The sequence below is a fragment of the Hyaena hyaena genome, unplaced genomic scaffold, assembly GCF_003009895.1.
Source record: "Hyaena hyaena isolate Hyena2069 unplaced genomic scaffold, ASM300989v1 scaffold_8, whole genome shotgun sequence".
NCBI lineage: Eukaryota > Metazoa > Chordata > Mammalia > Carnivora > Hyaenidae > Hyaena > Hyaena hyaena.
The window spans coordinates 7,061,157-7,069,908 of NW_024080640.1; positions in this window are offsets into that span (position 1 = coordinate 7,061,157).

Consider the following 8,752-nt stretch of genomic DNA (forward strand, 5'->3'; position numbering starts at 1 on the left):
TGTAGTGAGATGAAAGCAGAGTTAGGCTGAGGTTCAGTCAGGAACTTTACAGTTGAAAAAATACCCTTATATGTGTTGAATTCTCTAATCAAAACTGTATAGTAAAACAGGCATTATCATGCAGAAGTTGCAACTGAGGCTCCGAGATGTTATTGTCCAAGAACAGCTGGCAAGTTGTAGGGGCAAGACTCAAACTCAGGTCCCTTGATTTCAATCCTAGACAGTTTCTAAGTGAGTAATACAATATTTTTTTTAATTTTTTTTTAACGTTTTATTTGTTTCTAGGAGAGAGAAAGAGAGACAGCATGAGCAGGGGAGGGTCAGAGAGAGGGGGAGTCACAGACTGAAACAGGCTCCAGGCTCTGAGCTGGCAGTCAGCACAGAGCCCGGCGCGGGGCTCGAACCCATGATCCGCAAGATCATGACCTAAGCGAAAGTCGGACGCTTAACCGACTAAGCCACCCAGGCGCTCCAGTAATACAATATTTTAAAGTCCTATTATGAAATTACATATTAGGAGTTTACTGAAAATAATAAAATGGGCGAGTGAGTGAGAATATGGCTGAAATGTGATTGGTCACATATTGATAATTTTGGGGGCTGGTTGATGGGTAAATGGAGGTTCATTGTATTTTTCTCTGTATTTTGGGTATGTTTGAGAATTTTCACAATAAAATTTCACACCTTTGTGAGCTTAAAAAGTAGAGTTATTCACCCAAGTCTTATCATTCGTAGTCGTATGAATTCAAACCTTTTGGATTGAACTCTGCTTTTTCCCTATTTTGCTTTTGAAGGGCATTATTTGCCAAGGAGTGAGGGAGGTTATGGCAGGTGTCTTTGCTGTCAGGTTACACTGAGCATCTTCTGATGACATTGACCCTTTCATCATGTGGGCTGACATGCAGGTCATGCCATGGGGTAATGGTCACATGCACAGACTCTGCAACCAGACTGTCTGGGTTTGATTCCTGTCTCTGCCACTTACCAGCTGTATACCCTTGGCAGGCCCCTTAACCTCTCTGTACCTCAGCCCCGTTATCCCCAAATTAGGACAGTGATAGTATCGTCCGTCTAGATTTATTACAAGGACTCAATGTGTTTATATCACTAAAAGACTTAGACTATATCTGCACACAGTTGGTGTTATGTAAGCGTATGTTGAATAAAATTCTCTTTTCATGAGAGAATCAGCTTTTCGCTGCATGCAGTTTTCTGGTTCCTTTGTCGCCCAGTGCTGAAGAGAAAGCAATAGGTACATTATTGATTCATTTAATAATTATTGAGGCCCTGTCTCATATCTATCATGATGATGACTATAAAGATGAGAGTCTTTGCCAACAAGGAACACAACTCAGTTGGGAAAGGCAGACCATTAACTAAATCAATAGTTCTTAACATTTACTAAGATATAACCTTTAGAGAATTGTATGAAGATTATGAATCATCTCCACAAAATACTCACACACATACATAACTGAGTTTAATTTAACCCCGTATACCATGTTAGGAACTCCTAAAATAAACAGTTATTAATAGTATGATAAATACTATGAAAGAGATATGTTCCCTGTTAACATCTCCAAACCGATTTCTCAACACTCTCCTCTCTTTCTTCCCAGATCTACTATATTGACTTTCTTTGGTTCTTTAATGAAATAGTTTCCAAAGTCACAGTTTGCATACCACTATAGATAAATCTGCGGTTGAACACAATGACAGGTAAATAGGCAAAAATCTTCTAGGATCACACACACACACACACACACACACACCAAGATATGTATATTTATTTACAAATTGTATACATGTGTTATCACCGTCAACTAATATATCAGGACAAGAAGAACTACAAATAGGCTAAGATTCAACACTAACAACAAAGGATGTAAATCCGTATTTCAAAAGCCTTGGTGATAATTTCATATTCTTTTAGCAGGCTTCTTGTCAGTTTTGATTAAATAATTGTTTTTGTCTCATAATGTGGCTGAGAAAGAATTTGTTTGAGGCAGTGTCAGGTCAGAAGCAAATTCTTTTTTTAAAAAAAATTAATTGAAGTATAATTGACAGGTAGACTTTATTGGTACCAGGTGTACAACATAATGATCTGATGTATGTATACATTGCAAAATGATCACTATGGTAAGTCTAGTTACCATCCACCATCACACAAAGTTAGCTTTTAGGATTTACTCTCTCGGTAACTTCCAAGTATGCTCAAGAATATTATTGGCTATAATCACCATGCTGTACATTACATCTCCATGACTGATTTATTTTATAACTGGCAGTTTGTACCTTCAGCTATTTTACCCACTTTCCAACATGACTCTCCTCTGGCAACCACCATTCTGTTCTTTGTACCTATGATTTTGTTTTGCTTTGTTTGTTCATTTGTATTTTAGATTCCACATATAAGTGAAACCATATGGCATTTGTCTTTGACTTATTTCACTTAGGAAAATTCCTTCAAGATCCATCCATGTTGTCACACATGGCAAGATTCCATTCTTTTTTTATGGCTGAGTAGTATTCTATTGTATATAAATACCACATCTTCTGTATCCATTCATCCATTGATGGACATTTAGGTTGCTTCCATATTTTGGCTATTGTAGGGAATGTTGCAATGAATATAGGGGTAAGTGTATCTTTGTAAATTAGTGTTTTTGTTTTCTTTGAATAAATACCCAGAAGAGGAGGTGCTAGATCATGTGATTCTCTATATTTAATATTTTGAGGAACCTCCATACTGTTTTCCATAAGTGGTTGCAACAATTTACATTCCCACTAGCAGTGTACAAGGATCCCCCTTTTCCACATCTTCACCAACACTTGTTTCTTGGGTTGTTGGTTTTTTTTTTTTTTTTTTTTGGTTGTTGTTAATAACAACCATTCTAACAGGGGTAACTCATTGTGGCTTTAATTTTCATTTCTCAGATGATTAGTGATTTTGAGTATCTTTTCACGTGCCTGCTGGCCTTCTGTTTATCTTCTTTGAAACAATGTCTATTCAGGTCCTCTGTCCATTATTAACTGGATTGGTTTTTTGCTGTCATGTTTTATAAGCTTTTGTATATTTTGGGTATTGAATATGTCATCAAAGTATCATTATTTTTTCCACTCAGTAGGTTGCCTTTTCATTTCATTGATGGCTTCCTTGGCCGCGCAGAAGCTTTTTAGTTTGACCTACCCCCACCTGTTTATTTTTGCTTTTGAAGTCAGATCCAGAAATTCATTGCCAAGACCAATGTCAAATAGCTTACCACTCAAGTTCTCTTCTAGGAGATTTATGCCGTTGGGTCTTACATTCAAGTCTTTAATCTATTTTGAGTTAATTGTTGTGCATGACAGAACACAGTGGTCAGAAGAAAATTCTTGTTCATTTCTACTCACATATCATTGATCTGTGGCTTCTTTGCAGAAACCTCTTTAAACCGCACTTCATTTTGTGTAGGTGTAGACTAAGCAACATCACCCACGAGCTCATGTAGTAGACACATATAAGCTGCACATTAGGGCATGGCATTCTGCTTCCAGAATACATCACGTCTTCCCCTGGTATGTGACCCTCTGACACTAAGTCACTTATTGGGTTCTGCCTCTTTATTAGAAAACAATAGAGCTTAATTTCCCATTCTGTTAAAAATTCTGTGTAAGTAGGTGACTATTCCTTCTTCCTGCTTCCCCATGGATTATTTTATGTACCCCTTGGGGAATTAGCACCCTACTTTGGAAACCGGGGCTCGCAAACACCATGTTGTCTAGCTACAGTCTTCCCAAAGCTGTGTTCGCTGCCTGGGACACTTTTGCTTCCCACTTGCTCAGGGCCTAATTTCTATACTCCCTTCAAGGTCTCCGATTTATCACATCTTCTGAGCAGCTTTGTCAATCTGGTTGGGTACTTCTACTATTTATTTCCCCAGCATTTCATCATACAGCTAATACCTGTTGAGTTTCTGTTATTCCAGGTTTATCTAGGTGGGCAGAATGTACATGGCCCTGCACTTATGAAGCTTACAGTCTAGAGGAGTTAGTAATCATGAATCAAATAATGATACAAATAGATATGATATTAAAATTGCGTTAAATGCTTTGATAGAGAAGTACAAAATGTGATAAAAGCATAAAGGAGGGGGATTTGATTTCACCTGGGGGATGAATTGAGTCTAAATCTGAAGGAATACTAGACAAAGGAGGGAGAGAATTCTGCGGGGGAGGGGGGGATAGGATATGCAAAGGCCCTGTGGCAGAAGGAGGCATTTATTTTAACACTTACTATATATTGTATAGCTCCTTATAAAATTGTGTGTGTCCCTCTTTAGATGTTGAGCTCTATGAGGACAGAGTCTGTGTCTGTCTCGTTCACTATGTATCACCCTTGCCTAACAACACCTGCCCCATAGTAGCTGCTCAAGAAATACTTGTTGAATGAATGAGCACCTATATAGGGGAAGCAATAAATCCAGGCTGAGAGTTCAGAAAAATTTTCTCAGAGGAGACAGCACTTGAGATGAGACATAAAGGACAAGCAGGATTCCGCTACAGGAAGAAGCTGGAAGAAGGGAGGGAAAGACAGAGTGGGAGGTAATGGGAGTGACAGCAATAGCTATCAAGCACCTGCAGGGCCCCCCATCTGGCTCTAGCTCTGCAGAGGCAGGACACAAGGTGGCGCAAAGGATGAGGCTGGAGGGGAAAGCGGGAGGGGACCTGAGGTGTTGTAATACAGGTGCAGCATGAGGGCCCAAGCTAAGGCAGGTGTGGTGGGGGTGGAAAGAAGTGGCACTTCTGGGGGGGGGGGGGATTGCTGCCAGCAACCAAGAGCAGGACACAAGGAGAGCAGGTGTGTGACAGGGGTGAGGGGTGAGGGGGCGAATGACAGCTGCCGGGCGGCCAGGCTGAATTGGAGATGCTCATGCGCTATCCCCAGGAGTCCACGGTAGTGGTGAAGGGTCCTGGGTCTGAAGTCACCTGTGTTCTCCGGCTTAGGGGCAGGGAATCCTAGTGAGAGTACTATATAGGCTAGGACAGCGGCTGAGACGCTGTCCCTGTCCTGGGGGGCATTCCAGGCTGTTGGGGAGGGGGCTACACACGTGTAATTACACACAAGGTAGGAAGTGTTGAGTGAGAGAGGAACAAGTTGGGAATTCAGAAGGGACAGGCTGGGAGGTCACTTCTGTTTTTAGAAAAAAATGTTTATTTTGCAAGGGAGAGCATGCAAGCAGCGGGAGGGGGAGAGAGAGAGAGAGAGAGAGAGAGAGAGAGAGAGAATCCCAAGCAGGCTCCACGCTGTCAGCGCAGAGCAACACAGGGATCGATCCCAGGAACCCAGAGGTCATGACCTGAGCAGAACTCAAGAGGCAGTTGCTTAACCGCCCGAGCCACCCAGCACCCCTCACCCCCAGGTCACTTCTTGAGGGGCAAGAGGAGGTGAGGCTCTGCTTAGACATCACTACACGGGGTGAAAGCCACGTGTCATCCATGCTCTGTGGCGGTGGCAGGAAAACGTGGCTGTCTTTGTGGGCATTCACCTCATAAAGCTAGTCCTTTAAAGCCCAGAGCGCACAGTGACTTTTAAAAATAGCCGTTAGTGAGGAGCCTTTTGGAAAGCCCAAATAAATTACATTCATTGGTTTCCCCTTGTCCGCACATTAATCTTCTCAAAGGCTGCCGCGCGTTAATCAGGACTGCCTTCTCCTTCTGGAATTGCCTTTCCCGGGGAGGTTCTGGGTATCAGTGCATCGCATCGATTCCCCGGGTCTGCGGGTGCAGTGCTGGAAGGAGGGAGCTCCCCTCCCAGTTCTCAGAAGCCCCTGTGGAGTCTTCCCCTTGCTCCGGGATGGGTTAGCACAAGTGTTTTCTGCCCCCAAGATGTCAGGGCTGGCTGTGTGGACGTGTGACACATTGGCCGTGAGTTGCACAATGTCACTGCCCCTCCCCCAGCCCCTGGGAAAGTCCTGGGTGAGCCCCACCCCTACCCAGGGATTTATCTTGTTACACAACTAAGTAATTAGTCACTATTTGGTTAGCTACCTTGAAACTACCTGCTTCCATAAATAAATAATCTAGAAGTGACCAAAGCAAAAACATCAGCCAAAGCATCTGAATGTTAGTACTTCCATGCCTTTCTTCCTCTGTGCATCCATTAGCAAGTATGCCCTTGACTTTCCCGAGCTTGGATGAAGTTAAGGAGCTTTCTATTAGAAGCTTTGGGGCTCCTAGCAGAGCACCTTTTGAATTATTTGTGTCCCTGTTGATTCCCTCTTGAGCAGAATCTGTCACACTTTGTGGGCTTCCCAGATTTAGTTGATTGGCTTTCCCCACCTCTACAAAAATCACCACATTCACAACCCCAGCTTCCCCATAATGCATTTGGCCATCTGGGCTGCCAGGGTGTCGTATCCGCTAGCTGGTCTGTAGGTGTGCAATTTCAGACAAATGCGGCTCAGGACTGGGTCAAGGACCAGTGTTCAACTACACGACTGGATAGGGCTGGACCTGCAAGGAATAGTCTAGCAGAGCAGTTGCTCTGCAAAGAAGGTTCAAAGCTCTGGGTGGAGATGGGAGTGTGTTTCCATGGCCTGTCCGTAGCTCCTTAGCTGGCCATCCATCCAGGAAGGATCTTCCTTATTTTATTTTATTTTTTATTATTTTTTTTTAATTTTTTTTTAATGTTTTATTTATTTTTTAGGAGAGAGAGAGAGAGAGAGAGAGCGTGAGCAGGGGAGGGTCAGAGAGAGAGGGAGTCACAGGCTGAAACAGGCTCCAGGCTCTGAGCTGGCAGTCAGCACAGAGCCCGACGCGGGGCTCGAACCCACGAACGCGAGATCATGACCTAAGCGAAAGTCGGACGCCCAACCGACTAAGCCACCCAGGCGCCCCGGATCTTCCTTATTTTAAAGGACCATCCGGAGCAGTTCAGATCCACAGGCTCCGAGATCAGCAACTAACTGAAAAACTGAAACCCCTAAGGTTGGTGCCCCTTGTTTAGGTGAAAACCTTGTCGACAATCTTTAAGATGGCCTCATCTTTAAACCGAGTTAGGAGGCAGCCCAGGTGTCCACACCCAGCCTCAGAGAGGACGAGCGGGCCATGGCTGAGAGTCAGAAGTACGTGGGGGTGCTTCGTCCTCATTCTGTGTCACCTCTTTGCTGTATGAACTTGGCTCTGTGTCTGACAGTCATGGCCAGGCTTCCTCCACCCACTAGCCAGTTTTAAAAACAATCTGAAAAATAGCATCCCTAGACCTTCAAGGCAACCTGAGCCCTTAGCACTAAAGGGACATTTTCTTAAAATGTTTGATAAGTTGCTCTAACTCAGCCTGATAAGGGGAGAGCTTTGAATCCGAGGAATGTGTGAATGCTCCCCTGACTTTATTGTCAGGCAAAGCGTGTTGGAATTGTTGGACTAGATGATGTTTGAAGTCCCTTCCAGCCATGAATGCCATGTTCTCATAGGTGGTCTGACAAGTGAAGCCCAGAGTAGAAAAGCCACCAACCTTGACCGGGAAAGAGTGAGGGTTCCAGCAAACCCGCGTTTCAGGTAGAAGGATCTGGTTGGAACAAGGACAGACCAGGGTGCACTCTCATCAGGTAGAAGGCGGTGTCTATCTTTAAGAATAGGTTCAGATCTCGCGGTTCGTGGGTTCGAGCCCCGCGTCAGGCTCTGTGCTGACTGCCAGCTCAGAGCCTGGAGCCTGTTTCGGAGTCTGTGTCTCCCTCTCTCTCTGACCCTCCCCTGCTCACGCTGTCTCTCTCTCTCTCCTAGAAATAAATAAAACGTTAAAAAAAATTAAAAAAAAAAAGAATAGGTTCAAAATAGGACATCAAGCCTTGGGTGATACAGAGTAAGGTGCTATCCTGTTCTTGTGTGGGCTGAAGCCCTTGGAGCCAAGGCAAGGGTTTGGTTGGAAGAAGGACTCAGGACAAAGGCCTGGCCAGGAGGAACAAAGACCGGGGGGATGATTGGAATCAAGAGACCAAAATCAGTTAGGGACTAATAGCCAAGGTGGCTTATGCTCTTGAATTTCTCCTTCTAGGATACAGGACGTAAAGAGTTGAACCTCAAGTCCTGGCTTGGTGGCCTCAGTTGAATAGGCAAGTTTTAGTCAGTTATTAATGTTAATTTTGTGGAATGAGCCTTAAAAACACAGAGAGAGTGATGGGATCTCTGGATAATATCTGCACAGACAGCAAAGCCGGCAGCGTAGTATTCACCACGGGCTTTTCTATCTGTGTCTGGAATCATCCTCTGAGAACCTTCAAGTGTGACCCTTCACATGGATAGCACAATGAAGAAAGTGCTTAGCTGGCCTCACCTGGGGTCGTTATCAGAAATTAATGCAAAGGACAAAGATGTGTCGCCAACTAGATAGGAATGGGGGCCTTGGATCACAGCTAAGCAATTTGGCAACTGAAGATATTCTCAACGAGGGGTGTTTCCGTGCCCCTCATTTTGGAGGACACGGAGTGTTTAAGCAGGCAAGGTAAAGCTCAGAGCGATGCCTCCTGGGAATGGGGAGGCGACACAGGCAGGCTGCCCTATAAGCATCTCTAGATTCCTTTCCTTTCCTGCTCTCAGCCCTATTGCCCCAGGCCTAACCTCCCCATGCATCTCCTGCCCCAGCCTGACCCTCGCTCCGCCTCTGCTGTCCACGGGGAGCTGTAGGGATAGTCGAAGAAGGCTTTGGATCCCCACCGGACATCTGTGACTCAGCCACTTGCGAGTAGCATTTCTGATCACGCTGCTGTTCTCC